The sequence below is a fragment of the Callospermophilus lateralis genome, chromosome 1 (genome assembly GCF_048772815.1).
Source record: "Callospermophilus lateralis isolate mCalLat2 chromosome 1, mCalLat2.hap1, whole genome shotgun sequence".
Taxonomy (NCBI): Eukaryota; Metazoa; Chordata; class Mammalia; order Rodentia; family Sciuridae; genus Callospermophilus; species Callospermophilus lateralis.
The window spans coordinates 119593364-119620287 of record NC_135305.1 but is presented as its reverse complement, the minus strand read 5'-3'; the positions used below and the strand labels follow the sequence as shown (position 1 = coordinate 119620287).

Sequence of the window (26924 nt, the reverse complement as noted above, 5' to 3'; positions counted from 1 at the left end):
ATAGAAGCATAACACATCTCTGTGGGGAGAGTGTTGTAGCTTTCAATACCAATGCCAGGAAAGTGTCACACATGTGACTTATAAAGGCTTTTTAGGTCTGAACATTGTTGAGAAAGGGGTTTGGACTATTGTATGACCCTACATTATACAAAAGGAGATGTCAGCAATGTCAGAGGCCTGTGATTCAACCCCTCCTCTGCTTTTCCCACTCTGCTTTAATATTAGCTTTTGTATTAATTCACACAGAAGCATATGCTGTGCTGTTTTTTTTTTTTTTTTTTTCCTGCTGATTTAACTTCAGTAGTTGGGTGAAGTCCTATTGTCTAGTCTATGTGATCTAAAAGTCTCATTTCTTTTGAATTGGACTGAAGGAGCAAAAGATGATTATTATAAGAATTTCAGGTTATATATTTAGTCTTTTATGCCATTATTCTTTCTGAAAATAATTTTTATCTCTTCTGTGGCAAATAGGGTTGTAATTCTCTAAAAAAATGGGTGGTGGATATATTCAAGACAACTTAGTGAAATGTATGTATGTATCTACCCTGACATATGTATACTTAACATATTTAAAATATCTTTGATCCTTTATTACAGAGAAGAAATATCTGTATAGTAATTATCCTTTAAATAACATAATAAAAGGGGGAAAAGTATTTGTTAATGATAATTTTTCAGGAGTAAAGAAAGCATAGTGGGGGAATGGGTACAGTGGTAAAGAAAGAAGAGTCAAATGAAATTCCATCCAATACCACAAACATCTTTTTAAGTGGTACAAAGGTTATACAAATATAATACTTACTTTAGGTGGTGTTAGATTAGAAGAAGAGAGAGAAATGTATGGCAAAAAGATAAATTATGAGCGATAATGCCAATGACAGGAAAGCTATTGATGCATTGATTGCAAGGTAAGAGGCAATCATTGCATGGAGGAGGAAGTGGAAGATGCTATAAATAGAGGAAGGGAGATGTCCAGCTTTCTTGATGTGTGGGTGGAGGAATCACTAAGGCATCTTAAGAGCTTACCCTTCTGGGCATCAACTTAATCATTTACACATTGAAAGAGTTCAACCAAATGAGATCTAAGATCATGTTTAGCTTTAAAATATTGTTCTGTGAAATAGGAGAATCAAAGTGAGCAAGTGATGATTAATCTAATTCTCATTGAAAGATGATTGATTCAGTTTAAGCCCCCATTTCTTATAATTCTAACATTAATTTCTTAACCCTTTTATTAATTTATATGCTAGTTTTTGAGTTTTAGCTGACTTAGGATTCAGAACACTTTAATTCAAAGACTACATCTACATGGGGTAGTGTAAATACTATAATATTTGAAGTCAGGCAAACTGAGGTTCAGTTCCAACCCCTGTCATTTATGGGGGTGAAGGCAGTAAGACTCAAGGTGAGATCTCTGCACCAGCAGCATCACCAGGGAACTTGTGAGTCATGCATAGTCTCAGGCTGAATCCCAGACTTTCTAATCCTCAGAAACTCATGGCAGAATCTAGAAATCTATTTTCCAACAAGCACTCCAGGTGAATTTTGTACACCTAGATTATGAGAACTGATGCATAACACAGGATTAATAATTTATTTTTACATGTAAGAATGAGAAAATATTTGTATGGTGGTTGGCAGGTTTTAGTGACATAGTATTTATTATTTGGTTCACCACAAGTCCTCATCCGATGATAACTGTTATTTTTATTGTTTTACTGACATGACAAAAACCTTTGCTAATTCCATGAAGAATCGAGGATCAAATCTAAGTTTAATATTCCTTTGTAGTATAAAAAATAAAATATAAGCTTGTTAAATAAGATATTTTTGAAAGAAAGTATCACACTGTGTGAAGCATATGAGTTATTATCTATGGCTGCTTTCTAAAATCACAGTATACTCCGGTTACTGAGATTTTACTGTATTGGCATTTGTGGCATATATAACTCCCCCCACCCTCCAATCCTGAGCTGTTACTCTTTGCTATGGCATAGAAGAAACCCTTTGAAACAACTGGGAGTTCAGATTCAATGTCATCATTACCTAGTTATGAGTTCAAGCCATTTCTGGAACTTGAATGAACCTTAGTTTGCTTCATGGGGTAGTTGATAAGCTAATGAAATGCATATACAGGTTAATGTTATTTATAAAACACGCATTGGCTGGCAATTTAAATTCAGGTTCTACGGAATAAGATGATTATTCATTGCGTTTGATATTAAATATTTATTGAATACCTACACTGCAGTCAACTCTGTGCTAGAAAATACTTCATGAAGACAAACAACTTGCTTTCAAGTTAAGTTATGGCAAACATTTCTGAGACTCTTTCCATGAAGCCAATTAAATGAGTAGTCTAAATAGAAATTAATATGTTACAGAACTATTTTATTTCTTAGGAAAAAGCTTAGTATTCAAAGGCTGATGATTTTATGAGAGGGAAAAGAAATGGCAATTTAGAAATATAAATAACATGGTGCAACTTTAAGTATTTCATCAATATGTATCAAGAATTACTTAAATTACATACCACTTTGGCCCATTAATTTCAATATATGAGTTTCAGAAGCTGTTCTGGGAAAATAATAGTGATGTATTAAAAGACTTATACAAAAATGTTTATTATCCCTCTATTCAAAAGGAATGACTGAGTTATGTTAACAAACATGATATATATGTCACTAACATCTAACATTTCATAATTAAATAATGGGATATTACTTAAACATCAAGTGATAATAGATATATTCAGGATATATATTTTATAATTATAACTTAAAACATAATTTAATTTTAATTAAAATATATATATATTAAAAAATAAAGACTTTAATGAAATGGATCAAAGTAAGTCTTTGGAATATAGCAAGAAAATAGAGCAAAAAAAAAGATTTTTTGATGAGTCATTTTCTATTTTGCACTTGAGTGCATTTTCTGAATTTCTAAAATTAACATATTTGTCTTTTATAACATGAAGTTCTCTGCATATTTCCCTCTCGTTGGATATATGTCAGCAACATTGAATTTTGTCTTTCCTTGTCAGCTTTTAAAAGTACAATTTGGCACTTCTGGAGAGATATCAAGCAGTAAGTATTCCTCAGTGATCACAAAAATGGGCATAACCTTTTCATGGGGCAATTAAGTCAGAAACTCAGAAAAGAGGCTACCCATTTGGACAGATTCATCTATCCTTTGCAATTATAGAAGATCCCACAGATGTGGGCTTCAGGCAAGATAATCCTTTCTTAGGTTTGGAGTAAAGTGAATCAGCTTTGCACCTCTATGCTCCACATGCGTTTCTTAAAGTTGCACTCATTCTACAGGAGAATCTGTTATTAAGAATGGTCCCCCAGGAGGACTATTTTGGCAAAAAGGACAAAATAATGACACCTTTCTTTTTGAACACAGTGACTCACCTAAACACATTAATTTTTAATGTTCCTAGACTTTGAAATGAGTACAGTGGTCATTTGGACAAGTACCAAAAATTTCAAAAATTAAAAATTAGCAACTTTAATTAAAAATAGAATCACTTAGCAAACCAACAAATACTAGTTTTATTTCTCTGTTTGCTGAGGTTTTATTGATTTCAATTCTTGAACTGTTTGTTTTTAGACAATGGAATATAATTATAGTTTTTGAGTGAGAAGGATTCTGATTTAAATCCTTTCACCTGAGATCTTGACAAGATCTTATATATTAATTTCATCATGAATAACATGGGAATACTAACAGTTATCTCCCAGAGTAACTTTGAAAATAAACTGCTGTCAAATTAAAAAGCTCTGAAGAAACAAAGGAAACAAGAGCATAAAGAGAGATTTACAGAGTGGGAGATCTTGCCACCAGTTCCTCAGGGGATTAATGTTTAGAATGTATAAAGAAAAACAACAACTTAATACCAAAACAAAAAGAAAACACAATGAACAAATGGATAAAACAACTAAACAAAAAGACACTTCTTAAAAGAAGAAACACAAATAGCCAATGAATATATGAAAAACAGTGTTCAACATCTTTATCCCTCAGGAATACACAAATCAAAACTACATTGAGAGTTCATCTCACTACAGTCAGAATGGCATTTGTCAAGAATACAAATAATAAAGGTTGGTGAAAAATGTACACCTGAACATTGTCAGTGGGACTGCAAATTGGTATAACCATCTGGAAAGCAGTATGGACATTTTTCGAAAAACTAAGAATAGAACCACCATATAACCCAGCTATCCCACTCCTTGGTGTTTTCCCAATGGAAAAAAAAAAAAAAAAAAAAAAAAAACATAACCATAGTTTTTATAAAAAATAAATATTATAGTAACACAAATATATCAAAGTTTATAGCAGCACAATTCACAATAGCCAAGCTATGCAACCAGCCTAGGTGCCTATCCACAAAGGAATGGACTAAGAAAACGTAGTATATATACACAATGGAGCTTTATTCAGCCATAAAGAAGAATGAAATTATAGCATTTGCTGGTAAGTGGATGGAACTGAAAAAAAAGAAAAAGAATGAAATAAACCAGCCCCAGAGAGTCAAAGGTTGAATGTTTTATCTCATGTGGAAGCCACATCAACATGAGGGGCAGGGGACAAAAGAAAAAAAAAAAAAAAAAGATCAGTAAAGTAGAAAAAAAGAATGGGTGAGGAAGGAGAAGAGGGAAAAGGAAAAGGAAAGTATGGGGGAATGAATTGGAGCAAATTTTATCCCATGCATATATAATATATCAAAATGAACTCCAATATGAAGCCTAATTAAAATTAATAAAATAAGAAAATAAATTGTTAATTAAGAGGATGTGTGTTGTCTATCTAAAAAAGTATAGCACATGCTAATTACTGATCATGTTGTAGTTGTTCTAATTTCATTTTTATTCCAAAGAAAGTTCCCAGATATATTGTTTTTCTACATTCTGGAGGTTGGTAAATGCCAGCATTATTATGAGAAAGCCAAAACACCGACTCAGACATAACCAATAAGTAGCAAGGAACTCCTTTATGCTGTACTCTCTGTTCTGCATCTCTGTCTAAGAGTTCATGGTGCTCTGTAAATTCAAAGGACTCAATTTATCTCCTCTGCTGAAAAAAAAAAAAAAAAAAAAAAACAACTATCTGTATATTCTTCCACAGAGCTCAAAATTCTTATTCTCTTATGTCCTTAGGAAACCTTAACTTAGAAGAGAGGAAGCTAAGACCTTCAATGAACTTTTGGTACCTGCCACATAGATGCTGCATGTATTCAGTATTCTATCACTTCAGTTTCTCACTTTTCTTTCCTAATATACCATTTATGAGCAACCTTCCTCACACACCTGTTATATTTTCAATTGTCACTTAGGGGAATGTAAAGCTAGAAATGAGTTGAATTTGAGTAAACAGTAAAATTGTTTCAGGAACTAATTTGTCTAGGAACTCAAGTGCTCTATGAACAGGGTCCTGGGTTCATTTGAAAAGCAAGCATTCTGAGTACTTCACCCCTTGGAATAAAACAGGTAGGCATGCATTCTTATTTTTTACCTTTCATTGTTATAGTCCTCTGATGAAGGCATATTTAGTTCATTCTTTGTTTCTGCCCATCCCAGGGAGAGTTTATCTGCTGCCCTGAACTCCAGGTACACAGTGGGTGGAGATTAGGGGCAACATTCCTGCATAAAGCACTGTTAATTTTTACTCAAGGCCATTGTTTGGGGTTCAACTTGTTTGTGAAACTGACCCAGATGCTCCCTCTGATCCAAATCCTTGGCTAAGAAGAGAGAAATGTTGTCCCCTTTCCATCATGCATGATGATACAAGTTTCCTCTTTTATTTCTGTTTCTCAGAGGTCTCAGGTGTGCATAATGCTTGAAGTAGGTTTTTCTCTTTTGACCTCTTTGAAAAAAATCAGGGTATTTTATGTTATCATCAAGCACCAAGGAAAGTAATGATGATAATAATACTTGTAGCGAATTTTACATGTTCCAAAATGCTTTTGGCAGATGTTTTGTCATAGCTATAATCATTTCCCCTCAGTGCTCACTCAAGAAGAGCATGATGCGTTTTGCACTTCATATTTGGCCTGAAACAAGAGAAAGGACAGTTACTGGCTCTCTAAAGAAGAATAGGTTTTTGAGATGGCATTTGGTATTTTCCCTAAATCATTTGAATAAAAATAGCTAACACTTAGCAACTTACATCTCTTGAGATTTGGGCCAGCCTGTGGATTCTATGACACACTCACGAACATGATCCTTCCTCAAGTTTCTTGCTGGTGTGAGAGCACAGCAGACATTCAAAGCTGTGCTTGATCATGAATCTGACTTCATGGATATGTCCTTTCTCAACACTGTTTTCCTCTTTCTTTTCACAATGCCTCTTGAATTCTTTCCTTATTTTGTTTATTTTCACTGCCTGTATCTGGCATTGTGGTTTCAGGTCTCTGTTTCTCATGCTATCAAACTCAGAGACACTCAATCACAGACTCACTTCCTGTGGTGCTAGGGCTTACAGCAATGCTTACCCACCTGGCCTGAGCCAGAGAGGCAGGAGGCCTTTCTTCTCCCTGTGCTCAGACACACTTGCCCATGGTTCTAGGAAAGTAAATCTTCCCCAGAAGCCAGGGAAACTTATATTGCTCACGTGAAAGTCTGAAACCAGCTGTTAACTATAAATTAGACATTCTTGATCCATTTCAAAACTTAATTTTGCATCCTCCCTCTTTTCTTTCCTCCCCTCAAATACCTTCCTCATCCAGCTGCTTGCTTGTTGCCTGCTTGAGACTTGCTGTGTTTGACTGGGTGACAGGCTGTTGCTGACTACACCCATCCCATGGGTTTCAGGTCTCTTGGTTCCTGGTGGTGTCAAAGGCACCAAGACCATCAATCTCAGACTCTTCTCTGTGTCTCCTGCTGATAGAGGATTTGGGGACCTACTCATTGCTCTCTGCTGCAGTATCTGCCAGGGGCATTTTGGGTGATAGGAATGTGAAAGCAGCAGTACAAATCATGCTTTTATTAAAAAAAAAAAAATCATGGGAAGTCTTTCCTTAAGTGGTGTTGGTCAGATTGCCACCTAATCAATAAGATTGCAGAGGTTGTTTTGTCTGGGCCTTGTTTGCAGAAATGGCCACACTGGGACACTATAAAGACTTCTTCAGAAATTTGGCTTGATTTCAATTGTGCAAATCTTTGTATTGCCACTTAATTCTATTTTGGTTTATTATAATTAATGTGTGTCTCAGAAAAGCATACTATTAGTTGTATTCACTTTCAACAATCAAGTTTGAACAGTCCACATAATCTAGAAAGAGGAATAAATAAAATTCCAGTGCTCAAACCTAATTCTGCAGATGTCTGGGGCTGGGATATCCTGTGCTAAAAATATTGACACATTTTTCACCACTGGCTAGAGGCTTCACCAGTATTTACTTCCTCATCACTTGTATCTAGAAGGCAGCCCTGTTGAGAAGTCAAGGGCTAAGAAGATAATGAACAATTCCCTGGTCATAAAATTCTTATTGGAACGATTTTGAGAACAAACAATTGACTGAACTTGGGGTTTACACTGCTCCTTTTGAAACAAAAGGCAAACCTAGAAGGTTCCTTAGTTATATCCTCAGATAATCACTGTACCAAGATTTGGCCTCCCTCAACCAATTAAAAAACATTTATCAAATATTTGGTCTTTGTGAAGTGCTTAAATTCCTCATAAGGCCTTGCCAGGTTAAATTCTACAATAGTGTTTGATCAGCCTATTATGCCTAGTCATCAATGCATGCTGACCATATCTGAAGTCCAAATTGCATTTTTTTGGACCCTCAAGGTTTTCTATACTTTTGCCCTATTCCTTCTATATAGTCTTTTTTCTATCTTCCTCAACACACCTCCTGCACTCACATCATTTTGATGTCCTTGCTGTTTTTCTCACAAGACAAAATCTTGTCTTTGCTTCTTGTTCATAGTTTTGCTGCTGGCTGGAAGCCCTGCCTTCTGAACCACGTATCTAACTCCTGTTTTATTATATCAGTTTCGTCCCAAGTTATAGCTACTCCATGCAGGTAATACACTTAGATCAACCCAATGCACATGTCAAAAACTCAACAGTAACGTGGACTGACTGCCAAGAAAAGCTATTGGCTGCAGACAGAATCAGGCTAAGAGAGAGAGAAATCAAAAGCACTGCAACCAGAATGACCCAAGCATTTTGGAGACCACATATTGCCACCAGGTATCCTAAATGCTCTATGCAGAGTTATAAGACCTATTTGTTTAACTGGGTTTTGGCCCTATTTGATCTTATCCCTTCTTTTATGCCCTATTTCTCCCTTTTGAAATGGGAATATTTACTCTGTGCCACTGTATATTGGATATATGTAACTTGCTTTTGATCTTTATAGGGGTTCACAGCCAAGGGTTTGCCTTGAATCTCAAAGAGACTTTGAACTTGGAATTTGGGGCTAGGCTAGAGTGTTGAAGACAATGGGGACTCTTGAAAATGAGTTAAATGCATTTGCACTGTTGGATGGACATGAGATTTGGAGATTGAGGGGTGGAATGTGACAGTTAGGGTATTAGATGTCTTCCAAAAGCTCCTGTGTTAATGCAAAAGTATTCAGAGGTGAAGTGATTAGATTATGAAAGCTCTACTCTAACCAGTCCATCCTAGTCTGAATGGACTAACTATATAGTAACTATAGGTATGTGGGACATAGTTGAAGGAGGTGGGTCCCAAGGAGTGTGTCCTGGAAGAATTCATTCTTCCTATGACCCTCTTCTCCTCTTCCCCTTTCTCCTCCTCCTCTCTGCATTCTGGCTGCAGTGAGTTGAGTGACACTCCTCTACCACACCCTTTCATCATGATATTCTGCTTGATCTTGGGCCTGAAGCAATGGATTTGGCTAAATATGGACTGAACTTCTAAAACAGTGAACCTAAATGGCTTTGCTTCCTCTAAGTTGTTGTCAGGTATTTTGTTCACAGCAGTGAAAGGTTGATTAACACAACACTCTATAAAACATAAAGCTTTATTTACACTATACATACAGCAATATATATTAAAATGAAGTCTATAAATGCATTTTTGCTTAATAATATATCTATCAAATTTTAAATTTGTTTATGAACCATAACTATTTCATGTGCTAATAACCTTTAGTGATTTTTCAGCTCTGCTTTATTCTAAAGTTTTCTTTTCAACCTGTAATTCATTTTGCAAGTTACTGTGAACTGGCTGACTAAGATTATGTATATCAAAAGGGGCAGTTTTTCACTGGAGCTCTATTGGCTGCAAATAGTTGACAGAGTCTTTTTTGTTGTTTGAGTCTTAGAATGAATGCAAATGGTTTTCATTGGTTTTAATTACTGGAAAGTCATAAGAACCAAGGGAATTCAGAAATAAAGTATATGCAGCAAGTATAGTATGAGGTTGTTCAGGCATAGACTTTAACTCAGCTTGAACAAATTCAATATAAGTATTTATTGTTCTCATATAGTATTACAGTTTGTTGGATTAATTTTCTAACAGATTGAAATCCATACATTTGTTTGAAATACATTACATATTTTCCTCCATTATCCACATTTCAAAATTATTTGAGCTCTACTAGATCTTGTTCTCCAAAGCACTGTTACAAAGAAAGAAATGTGAAATTATTGCAAAGCATGTTTCCAGGAAAATGGTTGTCATCTGATAATATATATTACCTCTTGGTATATTCATCTGATAAGAGCTTAGATAGACCTGAGTTATAGAAAGTATTATCTATTTTTTTAAAGTGCTTAAAATCCATCAATGTCATACATGTTTCTGGTAATTCTTTACTAATGAAGGATTATCACAGGTTTCTATTTCTAAGCCAGATAGGGGAGAGACTGAATGTGTTTGCTGCACATTAAGTTTATAATCTAGCAAGCTACAAGTAGGAGAGATATTAGGACAAATCCTATTAGATTATAGTAACAATAAAATAAAATAACCAAAACCAAAAACCAAACACCTTTTCTCTATTATGTGGTCAAGTGTCCTTATAATCTTTTGCCACATGGTTGGTAGAGCACAAATTTTGGCTTTAGATAGACTTCATTTGGAATTATGCATTTGTCACACTGAGGCCCAGTTCCCTCATCTTTATGAGGAAATGTTGTGCATTTAAATAAATTATTCTGCATGAGATATCAGTGCATTTGAGTATCTGATTAAAAAAGGACAACAAATTGTAGATTTTTTTACATGAATTTCCAATAAAATTGTTATTGTTAGTTATAGGCTGAAGATGAGAAATTCATGTATATATGAACAGAAATAGTATCCCCAAGAAGAAAGAAATCTTGACTGGCACCTCCGGGGTTGTGTCACTAATTGTTCTGGAAGAGATCACACTCATCTCTTCCCTGGATCAGGTAAGAGAGCTCCTTGTCTTTGGTTCTATGAGCACTGAGGTTGTGAGTTATTTATATACTCTGGGTAACAAGCAAAACAGATGACCTTTGCTTTTGTCAATCAAATAAACAAAATAAGACAATGATCCCATGCTCCTTTATGTTCAAGATTCAGATGAAAATAATAAAATATAATTGTTCACTTTACAGAATTCACCAGAGTAGGACTAGAAACTATTCATATCAATGAGAACTCTGACCATTCTCTCATTAGATCTAGTGATCCAGAAATTTCTGAAAGATGAAGTTACTTTATTGTTCTTAGTGTTTAACAGGAACATTTTAATTTTCAAAGAAAAATAGTTTTTGAAAGTTCTAAATTTTATTTTTAGATTGAAGAGGTCCTGGTTTTTCTCTTAGCATAATGCAGTTAGTAATTCTTATTATTTATTATTGTAGAAAATTACCTATATAAAAAAATATGACATTGTGTGGTAGCATGTTCCTCTGCATTGATGAGGGTGAAACCTTTAAGAGAAAGAATATTAAAGTATATTTTTTAGTATGTTAATCGTAACAAGGTATAATATTTACCATTTTTAAATTAAAGTCCATTTTAGAACAAAAACTGAATTTCTGTTTCAATGAAATGTAAAAGCACTAGAAATAGAAACATTCTTTTTAAGTCTCCTGACATATAAGATTTGAATATTTTAGAATGATACAATGAAATGACTAATTTATTTGTACTTAGTTACAGTATAGGACTTCATAGTCTTTGTTTCAGTTTAAAAATCTGAGCACATTCAGGCAGTTATACATGGGATGAAAACTCTGGGATACTCCTGGTGTTAGAACTACATTATAAGAATGCCTATGTTAGGTAAAAAGTCCACCAAACAGGCTGCCTCATAATAGACCAACACTACTTCTGATGTATTAATAGGTAAGTTTTATTAAATACTTAATATATACCTGCCATCATCTTTTTAAACTATCTGTGTTAAAAGTATTATCTCTCTACTTTTGGGGGAGAAAATTCAAAGGAAAGTTAAGTACCTTGGGCACATTAACATACCCAGGAAATGGCCTCTGTAAAATTTAACCTACGTACCTCTAGTTCTAGACGTGAGTTCCCTACTACTCTTCCATGTAACTCTGCGACAGTTCCCATGTGCCCATATGGTTAATGTTCCTTATGTAGAGATGCTTCAGATATTCTAAAACTTAGGCAGTTTTCCTTTCAAAAATAATTTGTGTAATGCATTTTGATGTTCTCTAGTAGTTCTATTTTCTTGCTCTTAGGATATTTTTGTAGATACTTACAGCATTCCTGTTTCTAGTCTTCATTAGCATTTGTCTCTGCTTTATTGTAGTAGGCTTTTAATTGTACGCCTCTTTGTCCTCTGTACTCAATACCTGATCATTGTCTATGTTAACATTAGAAGAATATTTTAAAAATATTATTGTGATCCTTCATTTAAAGTCTGGCATTGGCTTAAAATCACTTTTATGAATCTTCCATGGCTCTTCAGTTTCCCCTGCTTAAGAAGAAATAATTTATATCCTAGTATCATATAGCATTCTCAAGGAGTAATAGCTATATCAAATGACGTTTAGTTGCTGTATACACTGTCCTCCACCAGACTATGCAAAATTAGTATGTTATACGTCATCCATTCTAAGTCCTGACTCAATATTAGTTACTTAATAGGGATTTTTAAATTAAATTATTGATTTATTTTAATTTATTATATATGACGGAAATATGCAATTAATTTCATATTACACATATACAGCACAATTTTTCGAGTCACTGATTGTACACTAAATATTTTCACACCATTCATGTCTTCATATATGTACTTAGGGTAATAATGTCTAACTCATTCAACCTTCTTTCCCATCCCTATGCTCCCTCCCTTCCCTCCCCGACTTTTGCCGATCTAAAGTTCCTCCATTTCTTCCATGCTTCCCCCACATTGTCATTATGAGTCAGCATCCTCATATCAAAGAAAACATTCAGCCTTTGGTTTTTTAGGATTGGCTTACTTCACTTAGCTTTATATTCTCCAACTCCATCCATTTACCTGTAAATGCCATGATTTTATTCTCTTTTAATGCTGAGTAATATTCTATTGTGTATATATACCAAAGTTTCTCTATCCATTCATCTGCTTAAGGGTATTTGGGTTGGTTCCACAATTTAGCTATTGTGAATTGTGCTGCTATAAACATTGATGTAGCTGTGTTCTGTAGTATGCTGTTTTGAAGTCCTTCGGGTATAAACTGAGGAGTGTGATAGCTGAGTCAAATGGTGGTTCCATTAGAAGTTTTCTAAGGAATCCCCTACTGCTTTCCAGATTGGCTGCACCAATTTGCAGTCCCACCAACAATGTATGAGTGTGCCTTTCCCCCCCACATCCTTGCCAACATTTATTGTTGTTTGTATTCTTAATAGCTGCCATTCTGACTGGATTGAGATGAAATCTTAGAGTAGTTTTGATCTTCATTTCTCTAATAGCTAGAGATGTTGAACATTATTTTATATATTTGTTGATTGATTGTATATTATCTTCTGAGAAGTGTCTGTTCAGTTCCTTGGCTTAATAGAAATTTAATGAGAGTTTTATTTAATTAACTGTGATATGCTATAAATTTTGGTAAAGGCATCATGTGTGTTAAGAAAAAAATAACCTTTAATACTTAGGCATGACCAGCATTTTCTTTGATATATGCATTTAAAAAATTAAGCTGAAAAAAATTAGTTGAAAATTAAATAATAAATATATGGAATAGATTTAATAAGTTTATAAATATATTTATTTATAGACTCTAGGCTCAGTGTTTTAGGAATAATATAAAGTACAGTGAGTATGAATATTGTCTATAATATGCTGATAATATTATCTGATAAGAACAATGAACATACTTAGAGAAATAACATCATGAGATTGTGATTAAGAATCCAGGTGAGGGCATGATTTTTTTTTTCATTTGAATGTTTAGATTTTATATAAAATGCAAAAAAAAAGTTATCTGTGATCTATTTTTAGACCATAAATAATTGTAACAGGTGAAAAGCCTAAAATTCTTATTTCAGCTGGAGGCTGGCCCTGCCCACTCAGCAACATTTTTGAGTTTTGAAGGTTTTCTTCCAATTTATTCTGTGATAAGTAGAAAGAGAAGCACTTCTACTGCAGCTTACGGGTATGTTGGAGCAACCTCACACAGGTGAAGCATTAAGCAAAAGGATGAGCTGGAACTTCCAGTCCTGGTTTGCTCTAGGACAAGACAGATAAAACATGAGGGTAATCCACTGAAAGTTCTTTCTAATAGATTTATAAAGTTTATTCAGTAAAGCACAAATTTATTAAACTAGATTATGATGGTGGGCTGAATTATATCCTTCAAACAACAACATCTAAAATAGTTTCTACATTTTGTTATTGAATAGGTATTTTATACTTTGGAAAAAGGTAGATTTCAAAATGTACATAAAATATATGGTACTTTGAATGTACTATCCACACCATGGAACATCTGATTGTGCAAGAGGATCTTGTTTTTATAGGAGAATGCTGGTTAATAAATGAGAGAGAGATAAGAGAATCAGGCAAATAACATATTGTGAAACTCAGTATAATAACTATTAGGCAAGAATCATCAAAGAAGACCATCATCATGAGGTAAAAAGTTGTAGGAATCAGGGGCACATCAGCATGGTGTCAAAGCACAAGTATTCAGATCCACTATTAACTGCAAGAGAGCACTGTACCATATGATAGAGAGTTGCCATTATTTAACTAAATGGTCTCTCCCGTGTCACTAATAAGGAACAACCTGACATTATGTGCCTCCTGATGTGATATAATGTGAACATGCAACCTCACCTATGAAATTTCCCTGCTAAAAATGTTTTCCTGAGTCCAATCAAATCTCCATATTTAAGTAACAGTTTACAGGAAACCATTTTTTTTAAATGAAAATGCTTTTCTTTCTGAGGGTTGAAAGACCAAATTAAAGGAGTGAATATTTTCCTTTGGTCTTTACAATTAGAGGGATAGTAGAATCCACAGATAAGGGAAGTTGGATTATTTGTGATGCATAAAACTGCTATACATAGATTTTAAAACATGCAGTATAGAAGTGAACCTCTATCTTGTATAAGGAATTATATCTTTGAGTTTTTATCATATGAAACTAAAATGTGTAAACAGAAAACTTGGGAATATGAATCATTGTTTAATCTAAATCACCAAAATTAGAGTAATATTGTTCCACAATAAACAAATCCTGCTTTCTGCATCAATGAGAAAGATAGAGTGAGTGAATGAAATCTAATTACATATTTAAGAGAGAATGTTGCAAAAATAGCACAGGTTTATATGTTAACCATGTAACAAAAAACCTTGTTAGCATCTTATGAAAATAAAATGTAATGAATAATAAATAAATAGCTAAAGGTCTTTGAAAATATAAAGTTTTAGAAATGTAGAAGAATAAAACAATTTTAGTCCATTTCTCTCTTCCTACACATTTGAAAACTCACTTTCAGCAGTTGGAGTGACTTCTCCAAAGTTATACAACTTAACAGAAGTACACATGGAACTAAAATCCAAGCCTTCACATCTGCTCCAGAGTACACCTTTATTACCAGGTAATAACATGTAAAGAAGTCACCATGTCCCAAGGAAGTAGAATTTATGTTGGAAGTTCCACTGAAGCACAAAATTAGAATAACCAGGAGAATCTCTCCATGATAAAAATAGCTTTCTAATAGAGGATTTTGAGAAAGATGATAAAGATAAATTTTAACATTTATCAGGATGATACAACTCTAAAGTTCCCACACTTATCCAGAAAGGATTAATATATTAACAGAAGGTGTAGCAGCATGAAAACAGGCCATCAAAACATTAGGATAAAGAACTACTGTATTTTGACCAAAAAATGACTATAAATTGGCATTATCAGAATTTTAAGGATAAGTAGATTTTTTAAAAAAAAATTTAAGAGATTGGCAAGTAAAATTCTATGTGTTTACCATGTACAGTACAATTTTTTTTGAAGTAGATATACTATGAAAGACTAAATCTAGCTAATTAACATATGTATTACGGCATATAGCTGTTATTTTTGTGGTAAGAACACGTTTTCCACTCTCAGCATTTTCCAAAAATATATTATTAACTGTAGTCGCCATGTTGTATAATAAATATTTTAAATTTATTTCCATATCTAAGTGGCTTTTTTGTATCATTTGACCTATGCCTCTTCAATAACCACCTTATCCTCTGTAACCATCATTCTACTCTCAACTTATATGAGATAAACCTTTTTTGATAGTACATATGAGTGAGATCACGCAGTATTTATCTGGACATGGCTCATTTTAGTTGATATACTGTTCTCCAGGCTTAACCACAGGATTTCATTCTTTCTCTGCCATTATGAACCACATTTTCTTTAGCCACTCATTCAATGAAGAACCCTTAGGATGGTTCCATATCTTGACTATTGTGAATAATATCGTAATTAGTACGGGTGTACAATTGTCTTTTGACATACTGGTTTCATTTCCTTTGGATATATACACTGTAGTGAAATTGCTGGATCATTTGCTACTTCCATTTATATTTTTATTTTGAGGAACTTCCATAGTATTTTCCACAATGGTTCTACTTATTACATTCCCATCAACAGTGTGCAGGGACCCACTTCTCCACACCCTCACTAACATTTGTTATCTCTCCATACTAATTGCTATTATATGATAACTTAAATCGTTTTAATTTGCATTTTCCTAAGGATTAGTGATATTGAGCATTTCTTTATTATATGCTTGTTGGCCATTTGCAGGCATTCTTTTGAGAAATATATATTCAGGTATTTTTCCTATTGTCTAATCAAGCTTTTTGAATGTTTTGCTTTTTGCAGGACTGGGAATTAATCTCTGGGCATGGCACATGTTAGATAATCATTTTAACCCTGAGCTATTTTCTCAGGCCCCCAATTTTTGATTTTGTGCTATTGAGTTCCTTATATATTTTGGATATTTATTCTTCATCAGATATATAGTTAGCAGATATGTTATCCCATTGAAGATTTTCGCTTCAATCTGTTTTTGTTTTCTTTGCAAACGCTTTTTAGTATGATGTAATCCCATTCAGAACAATTAGATATGGATGAAACATTTTCTATCCAAAGATCACCCTATCTGGGAGAAAATTTCTTTATCATACCTTACAAATAGGTACTTGAATACCTCTAATATTTTTCTTTATTTTTTTTACCCCAATCCAACTTCATGTTTTTGTATTTATTTTGTACCCCAAATGTGGTACTTATTACTTATTTTGGAACTGTCAAAAATTTACTATTTGGGGATATGATCTTCACAGTAAAAATCAATCATAGGTACTGATTACACACTTGAAGTCACTGTTTGTCAGACATTTGTTTAACAGTATAAATTTAAGTTCTCTACAATCCTTTACACTAGCTTTTCTTCATAATGCTATTCTTGTTACTCTTGAAGATGTCTTTATTCAGTACATTAATATTTATTAGTTAAACATTTAAATGATCAATAACAGAATATTTACAACCTATTCTGCAATTTAGCAGAATGAAATGATAATTGTAAGAATAAACATCAAACAAATTAAAATTTTGAAAAAGTTGAGCACATAAAATTGTATCAGGAAATATTCAGGAACCAGAATAAAGGAGGGGACAGTTAGACATGTGCACAGACCCTAAGGATAAATGGCTTGTAGAAATGTCAGAGTCATCCTTTGTAAACAGCTTCTATAATCTAAACCACAAAAGGGACCTCGAGGGAAATCAATTTCGGATGAAGAAGAGCTCAGGGTCTGAAGTATGAATCAAATGAGGACCAGTCAGCATAGTAGAAAATATTAAAGAATTTAAGTTAATTGAGAGTGTTCAGAGAAATGAAGGAAGGAATTAAATCATAAGTCAAGAACAGGGGGATTTTTAAAAAGCAATATGGAAATTCTAAAAATAATGTAATTAATGAAACTACATGGTTATATTTGAAGTATATTTGATACATATCTGGATGGAGTTAGCCAATTGGAAGATAAGTTTGAGGAAATAGACTACACTAGTACTTATTTAGATGTAGTCTGTGGGCCAGTGTATTTCTATGAATTGTTACCAGACTGAGAAGAGATAAGTAGACCCTGATAGCCAGCATTTAGACTATTTTATAAGAAGTGGACAGAATAGTTTTGTTTTATTTTAGTATCAGGGATTTAATTCAGGGGTATTTAACCACTAAGCTGCCTCCCTAGCCCTTTTTATTTTGAGACAGGGCCTCACTAAGTTGCTGAGGCAAGCCTTGAATTCATGATCCTCCTGTCTTAGCCTCCCAAGTTGCTGGGAGACAGAATCATTTCAGGTTGTTGAACCTAAGATGAAAAAACTGAAGCTTGTCTTTTCTCTTTTTTATTCTACTTTTTTCTAATGATCTATCTCATTATATTATAAAAATATTATAAACAATGAATTGGAAAAAAAGTACTGGTCCTTTACTTCAGATACTTTAAGAAGAACTCAATTAGCCATAGCAGACAGAGATAAAGGGTTAGAAGCTATAAAAGAGAAATTTATGAGTATCAGGAATTTAGGGTATAAGGAATCTATAATCCATCAGACCTTGAACTGGTGTTACCCAGAGTACCTGTATAATTTATCTTCCAAGTCATATGAAGGAAAGTATTTCTATCTTTTTACACATAATTAATATAAATCAGGATTGTTCCAAGGACACCAGCGCGTATGGTCACTTTCCTGATGCTCTATTGTAAACCTAATAATCTTAATACAGAAGGAAGGTGGGAAGGAACAAATTTATAGAGAGGCCCAAAGCAGCTTTTTTTTTCCCCCTTGCCCATTCTATTGTCTTGTAATTCTAGTGCCTTTAACTTGATATCATCTACGGGAACTAAATTCTTACATTTTAAAATTGATGTTTAAAATAATGCTTTATTGGGCTGGGGATGTGGCTCAAGCAGTAGCGCGCTCGCCTGGTATGCATGGGGCGCTGGGTTCTATATTCAGCACCACATAAAAATAAAATAAAGATGTTGTGTCCACTGAAAGCTAAAAAATAAATATTAAAAAATTCTCTCTCTCTTTTAAAAAAATAATGCTTTATTGTAAATAGCCAAACATAAAAATTCTGCCTTGTATATGTAATGTTTTGTAATTTACAGTTTCATGATGGTTCTAAAGAACTACATTAACTTCTTAGTGTTAAATGTGCAGCAGTGTAGAATTCTGTAGTATTTCCCATATGTTATTAATAGCTCTATGGATAAAACAATTGACCAATTCTAGCTTAATGGAGTTTACAATTTTAATTTTCCTGGTGCTTATGAAAGGTATGGAATTAACCTATTCTGAGATGCATTTAGAGCTATAGTCAAATATTATCATTTTATTACATTGAGGCAAAATAGTGGATATTCCAATAGAGAAGAGAATTGGTACCTCATAAAATACAATGATTATCAAATTTATCCAATATGTTCCTGCTCTGCACTTGATGTCTTACCTATTGACCAGATAAAATATGTAAAGATAGAGGATTTCCAAGCTAGGAAATATAAGGAAAAGGTTATAAATGGTTCTCTAAGATAGTCCCCTTGTTCATTTTATTTTACATATTGCCTGCTTTTATTTGTCTGTAATGGCATGAAGATGTATCCTCAGAATATCGGGTTATTCAGAGTAATATACATTATATGCTTTTTTGCATATTGTGCTACAGAAGACATCCTTAAGTATTATATTAATGTCATACAAAATCTCAGACCTTATCCACCTTTATGAAAACTTTCTACTAAATTAGCAAAGCTAAGTTTTTGCTGGCTGAAAAAGAAGTAATATTGCCTGGTTAAATAAACATGATCTATAGAATATTAAGGCAGAAGGGAAATACAAAATGGATTATATATGCATTTTGAGAAAATAATATTAACTTTTTAGTTAAGAGTATATGCAAAAACTTTTAGAAGCTTTAACTTTTTAAAATATTTTAAAATTTAATTCGTTTAAAATTCTTTTAATATTAATATAGATTTCCTGAATGATTATTGCTTAATACTTTTAGGCAGAATAAAGTTTAAGAGCTAAATGTTTGTAATCAGAGGCAAACTCAGGTGAGTTTGAATCTTTTTAATTTCTCTCTATATCCCACAGTCTCATCAATCAATCCCAACAAATAATAGCACCGGTCTGATTGGATTGTGTTTAGGGTTGTGTTTATAAATCGAATATTTGCAAGGTGTGCCACCTTCAGTCTGGTACATTGGCGTAACTTAAGGAACAGGGATGCATTGTTACTATTTTTACTATTATTTATACCATGTTATTGTAGATGTATCATTAAGTTATGAATTTCAAGTATTGCTATTGCAGAAAGTCATGTTGTGAAGATGACCTAGGACCTGATAATTAGGATAATTAGTCTTATTGTTGTTTTTTCTTAACATTTAATGATTTCTGATAATGCACTCAATATTGTTGAGTCTATTATCCTTGTTCAGGGGATTTTTACTTTAGTGAAAGATAACAACTATATATTAAATGTCATGGTCTACTTTTTTCTCTTATCAAGAAATACTTTAGTGTGTCTATCTTTCATTTCTATGTACTCTGTTTATTATGTTTAGGAATGTCAGAGTCAAGAGATTTATGTAGTCAAATGACACAATGCTAAGGGAATTAACTTGTCAAAAATAAGATAAATATGTTTCTCTTTGCTTTGTTTTCTCCATCATCAGAAAGTTTCAAACTCTTTGGAAAAAAATCTTCAGGTGAAAGATGCTATGTAAGTGCTGAGTTTCAAAAATGTGCCCCTGCAGAGTTAAATGTGAATATTACTTCTTAGAGACAGTAATCAAAACTTTATGCAAATGGTGATGATTTGGCAATGGAAATATTCAACAGAAATGAAGATATAGAGACAAATATTATTATGCAGGTTGTCATGGTACATCTTTTCTATTGTTAGCTAAACTATGTGGCAAGAGCTTTTTACATGTTTACACTAGCTCAATCCTAAATTGCTTTTGAGGTAGAATGACCAATTGTGACAAATTATGTTCAATTACATGACTATTTGCCACTAGAGACTGAGCTAAATTGGATTTGTTCTTGGAAACCAGAAACAGGACCTTACTAAGTCAAACTGCTCTTCAAATTTTTGAAGGACTGTGATGGATATTTTTTCCTGTTTTTTTTTTTTTTTTAATGGAATATGTTCTCCTGATATCTGTCAGCCTCTTGACCTTGAAAAGCCATGCACGTTTATACTATAGAGGAGAGGAAGTTCAGGGCATTTCGAAGGGTAATGAAGCCAAGACATGCTACTTGTGTTAATAAAAATTGAGAGGAGAGAAGAGAATATCAAAATACAAAAATATATTTAAATTATGGAAACAAAGTTTTGTTTAACGTAACCCTGGGTTAGCAACCCAGTATCCATATATTACATGACATTTTCTGTTAAAATAAATAATCTTTTGCAAGGGCCACAATTGGGGGTGGAGAGAGAGACTCTCAGTGTGAGTTTAGATGACTGAGTTTTTGATGTTTGTTAATCCTGATCAATGGAATGGAACCCTGGAAAAACGTGTCATAAAAATGTAATTCAATGATTATTTAGCAAAAATTTAAACTCATCTGCTCTATTACAAAAACCAAATGTGTGTCCAGGCCACCAGACTATTTATATTCTTGATTTATTTACATCTGAGGCTACTTTTCAGGGTCAAAGATGGAATCATAGCCATATCAACATTCAGTTCTAAATTGATTGGACTTTGTGGCTAGAAGTTTCCTTTCTGCTTAGGACATCAAATCTGATCATGAATTAGCAGGTCATCCTTGCCACAATATTGAAAGAAGCTGGGTTAAGGGGTTCCTGGGGGTAGAAATTGTAAATACAGATGGATCATTCACAAACTTTGATTAGTTATAAAAAATGACTTCACAATCCTCTTAAAGGACATATCTTTTTTTTGATGATATAACATCACTTTTATTAATTTTCTTTAATCGCATTTTGGTTTTACAGATCTGGCCTCTTAGTAATTTTGGATTTGTACGAGACATGCCAAATGGCCACAGATTTTCTGATGATTAGCAAGCATTTATTCTTTTGACTTGATTATTGTTTCCTGTTCAAGTGAATTTATTACTGCAGTTGAAACCATGTACTTAACCAATAAACTATTTGCTGTTTAGTTTTAGTTATTTGTTAAATGTAAAGAAAAGCAATCCATTCTGCAAACTCTTGTTCAAAATATTTGTGTAAAAATAAGTATGAACCAAGATCAGTGTTCCATCTAAATTTTATGTTATATATAAAATATTTGCAGGGGGACCTGAATAACTATACCTCACTTGCAAATTTTTTGTCTTATATAAATAAAGTGAAAATAATCTACTCTTCTTGAAAGTGTCTTACACTTTAGCTATAGTAAGTCAGAATAGTAATTATTCTTATTTATAAGTTCAATCTGCAACATCAGGAGTTCATCTAAGTAAAAAGCTGCTAAGTTATATGCTTGACTCACTCATTTGAAGTTAACTAAAAAAGTTTCAGTGATCCCATAAGAGATTCTATCGAGTTCTTTAAATGAGTTCTGATTTAGACTGTACAAGAATATTAAATGTATAGAAAAATACATCTTTAAGAATATGACATTTACGGCTATTCTAGGCAATAACACTTTATAAAAAAGTCCATCATACCAGCAATAAAATGGTTCCTTATTCACAAATATGGCAATTAACACCAAACCTTAACACCCTGAAACAAAAAGAAAAGGGATGTACCAATTTCAGACTATTTTTTGAAGCTTCCATATCCTAAATTATACTTAAAGTTGAAGACGGTGAGGTTTATAAATTTTAGAACTAGAAAGCCAGGACTGGAGCCAAGTCTTATTCCAAATCTATTTTTCTAGTTGTCACTTCACATTTTTTATTCTTTGTTTTCAGCCTTCATTATGGGAGAACTGGGATCACATATTGTTCACATAGATTCTAATTTAAGTATAATACACTAGAATTTGAGATAGGTATAAAACAGGCCTATAACTGTAACCTATTAGGAACTTTATCAGTTAGACACTTTGTAAATATAAAGGAATATGATGACAATATTTCCCAAAAAGAGACATATTTATATTAAGAAAAAGAATTCTTATGTTTTATCAAGGAGAAAACAAAAGTTTTAAGATGGGAATCCAGAAAATATAACTCAAGTCCTTTTTATGGCAACTTGTAAATATAGTTTATAAGTACATATATAAATAACTACATTAATCTTTTTAAAGGTGGTCTCTGCTTGATAATCTTATCATTTCTTTGCAAATAATAGGGAAGAAAAAAATCTATTTCCTTAATGCTCGAATGGCCTCTCTTCATCATGTCTGAATATACAGTTGAAATATTTCGATAGTAGTCAACAATTTAAGCTATAATGAAGTAGTTCTATAATTAGTGAACATGTATCATAAGAAATCAGGTTAACTTCTCCTGCTTCATCCTTGGAAACACTGTATTTTCCACTACATTGGCAACTCAGAAAAAAAGAATGATCATCTTCGTTCCAAGACATTTCTTCAAGATATACTTGAGCATCTACTGGGCCCAAATTTCTTAGCTCATCTTCATGCCACTGCAGGTCATACTCTTTTTTTGTCTCTTCATTCCCTAGAATTTTCCATGCCTGATCAATTCTGATGAACTTCTGTATACATTCCTCCACTTTTCCTGCTGGCACATCTGTACTTTGTTTATCTGGATGATACATCAGTATGAGCTTCTGATACTTTCGTTTTAGGTCTGACACATCTGCAGACCGGTCTGCCCCCAGAATGCTGTACCAATCCTTTTTTGGTAACTGCTCAAATGCCATCATCCATTAAACAAGAAGTGGGGCTTCTCACATCCGCCAACTTCACACAGCCAAGGAGGCCTGCTTCCTGCCAGCTAAAGGACATATCTTTTCATCTTAAGAAAAAGTGCTTACTGGGGCTCCTGATATAGCTCAGTTGATAGAGTGCATAAGGCCCTGGGTTCAATCCCCAGCGCCACCCAAAATAAAAGTGCTTATTTATGTGTTATGTCTGTCATTTGAAACAAATAATCTTCGAGAAGGGGTTTTGATGAAGTACACTATGAAAGTTTAGTGCATCTTAATGAGATTATGGGTATAACATAATTACACTGCTGCTTTTGATATCCTATCACTTGATCTACAGTTTCTGGAGTGGCCATTAGTGTTGAGGAATCAGAAATTGTCCATCTAAGTCTTTGGCTTCAAATATAAAGTGATTGTTTTTACAATTTTTGTTTTCTTGGGGATGGTGTTTGGCAGCTATAGGACCCATTTGGATGGAGTTCCGGACCAACGGAACTGCCATGAGAGGGACTAGGATGAGGACAGCCAGTTTCTGAAAGTCCTAGAGGATAAATATTTTCACATAATACTTGAACCAAAAGACTAGGTAGGTTTAAACAAATGAGGTGGATGGACTTTTGATTTATTACTCTTTTCTTGCCAGAAAATTTGGTTATCCATGAGAGAAACCTATAAGAGGTAGACTTGGAGCTAGATTCAATTTAATAAATAATTCATCCAAGTCTTATTAGTGCTAAGAGAGGAGCCATGTCTGGCTCTTTTTTTTTAAGTCTATGCAGATTTACAATCCACAGTCCACGATTCTTCTTCTGGCCAGGTCTCATATTTGTATTTGTGTGTGTGTATACATACACACACACACACACACACACACACACATACACATACACACAAAAGCACACACATTTTATTTTGGTTTTAGTTGGACACAATATCTTTAATTTAATTTTGTGGTTCTGAGGATCGAACCTAGTGTCCTGCACGTGCTACACGAGTGCTCTACCACTGAGCCTCAACCCCAGCCCCATTGTGTTTGTATACTTAAATGTTGTTGCTTGTTTACATCCCAGCCCCATTATGTTTGTGTACTTAAATGTTGTTGCTTGTCTATATAATCTTTATGTTTCTTATACTTTATAATAGCAAATATTTTTTAAAATTTTAATTGCTAAGTTTTGTGTTGTGAAATTTGCTTTTCTTTTTGTACTTTGTCAACATTTGACTACATTATTTAATTTGCTTTTGGACTTTAAATAGAATTGGCATATTTATAACAAAATATTATTAATATAATGTGTTTTATAGAAAATATTATAAAACATACAATTCTAGAAAATAAATGTAATCATCTAAAATCCGATACCCAGAGACAAATCATACTGTGGTGTATTTTTTGGTTATTTTTTTTCTCATTTATTGAATCAATATAGACACACACAAACACACACATACATATTTGTTTCAGACTAAAAAGGAACCACACTACATAAACAGATAAAGCATTTTTTATTTGTTATTTAATTTTATACCATAAACATTCCTCCTTTGTTGTCATAAACAATATTATACAACAAGCACATTTCATATTTTATTAATTATTTCTTGAAAACACAATTATCTCACTCTTCAAAGAATTTTTATTCAAGCAAGAATTTTATAATCCAAATGATGGGTTCTTTTTGCTGAATTTTCAATTATGTTATTTAAAACAGAACTGAAATTCTGAATTATACCACATAAAAAACTATGAAAGTACAGATAGGAATTATTCAGAGATGTGAGCTTTGTTGAAAATTCTTTTCCTATGTTGACAAATCATTGATTTGTTGAAAACAACTTTTAATTACTGCATATAAGTTTTAATTTATATTTTATTTGTATCTTTTTTTAGAATTTGTGATAGCATTGAGTCAAGTATCAGAGCCATGGTAAGTTTTCTACCAGTTCAACAATTTGTTGCCAAGACAGTTGTTGGCTAGTTGGATTCTTTTCAGGTGCTTTGTGAGATAATTCATAATATTAAAATACCAAATATATGCTAAATAATTAAGGTTTATAATTTCTAAGAGACTATTGATTTAATGATTTATAAACTAAAATGTGCCCTAAAACTGAATTTACAGATTTGTGTATTTTTCAGTAAAATAGTTCATTATTAATAAAATTCATTCTTTCAAAAACAAGTGCTTTCTGAGTACTTACCTTATGCTAACAATATTTTAAGGACTAGAAATAAAACAGTAAACAAGTTATATTTTCTGTCTTATTGGAGAACATATTCTAATAGGAAACATAAAATAAAGAAGTAAAAAAATAAGTATATCCATTTATATCAGGTAGACATCAGATAAAACAGAGTGAAAAAAATGAGTGTTTGGAGTATGCATAATAAGGTGAGTCTATTTTAGGTTGCTTGGCCACCTTTCTAAGAAGTAGAGAAAAGGGTAGGAAAACTGGTGATCTTTGGATGAAATATAGTATATTTTTTCACTCTTAATCTTTCACCATTTATGTATGGACTCTTCCCAAGATAGCGGCTGGCATATATTATTCTTAAAAATAAATTAAATATTGTTGTTTGTATTCTTGATAGTTGCCATTCTGACTTGAGTGAGATGAAATCTTAAAGTACTTTTGAATTTCATTTCTTTAATTGCAGTGGAAATGGTAATTTTCAAGAATACAAACCACAATAAGTGTTGGTGAGGTTGTGGGGAAAAGTTACACTCAAACTTTGTTGGTGGGACTGCAATTTGGTGCAATATGGAAAGCGGTATGGAGACTCCTCAGAAAACTTGGAATGGAACCACCATTTGACCCAGTTATCCCACTCCTTGGTTTATATCAAAAGGACTTAAAATTAGCATACCACAGTGACACAGCCATATCAATGTTTATAGCAGCTCAATTCACAATAACTATACTACAGAACCAACCTAGATATCCTCAACATATGAATGCATAAAGAAAATGTGGTACATATACACAATGGAATATTGCTCAGCCTTAAAGAAAAATGAAATTATGGCATTTTTTGTAAATACATGGAAATGGAGAATATCATTCTAAGTAAAATAAGCCAAATCCAACAAGCCAAGGCTGATTGTTTTCTCTGATAAGTGAATGCTAATCTAAATTGGGGTGAGAAGAATGAAGAGACTTTGGATTGTGCAGAGGGGGGTGAGAGGAGGGAAGGGGGTATAGGGATGGGAAGGATGACAGAATGAGATGGACCATTATGAACATGTATGATTTACATTACTGGTGTGACAGTACACCATGTCCAGCCAGAGGAAGGAGAAGTTGTGCTCCATTTGTGTACAATGTGTCAAAATGCATTGTCCTGTTATGTATAAATAATTAGAACAAATTAAAAAAAAATTTTTAAATGATGGCATGAAGAAAAAAAATCAAATATAAATTCCCCAAGAACTCCAAAACAAAAGCAAATAAAGACCCAAATCTGCAATGGTGTGCAGTATGTAGAAGAGAAATTCTAAATGCTTCAACCTGGTAGTGAAGGCACTCTTTATTTTTTTCCTTGATTCTCTCACCAACTTTTTCTCTCACTTTTTTGATCCCAATATGCTTATCAA

At 33.2% G+C, this 26924-nt stretch overlaps 1 pseudogene; it reads right to left on the bottom strand.

Annotated features, from left to right (window-relative positions):
* Nucleotides 1–22866: 22866 nt before the first annotated feature.
* On the bottom strand, nucleotides 22867–23325 carry LOC143401917 (dnaJ homolog subfamily C member 24 pseudogene; annotated as a pseudogene).
* Nucleotides 23326–26924: the final 3599 nt, after the last annotated feature.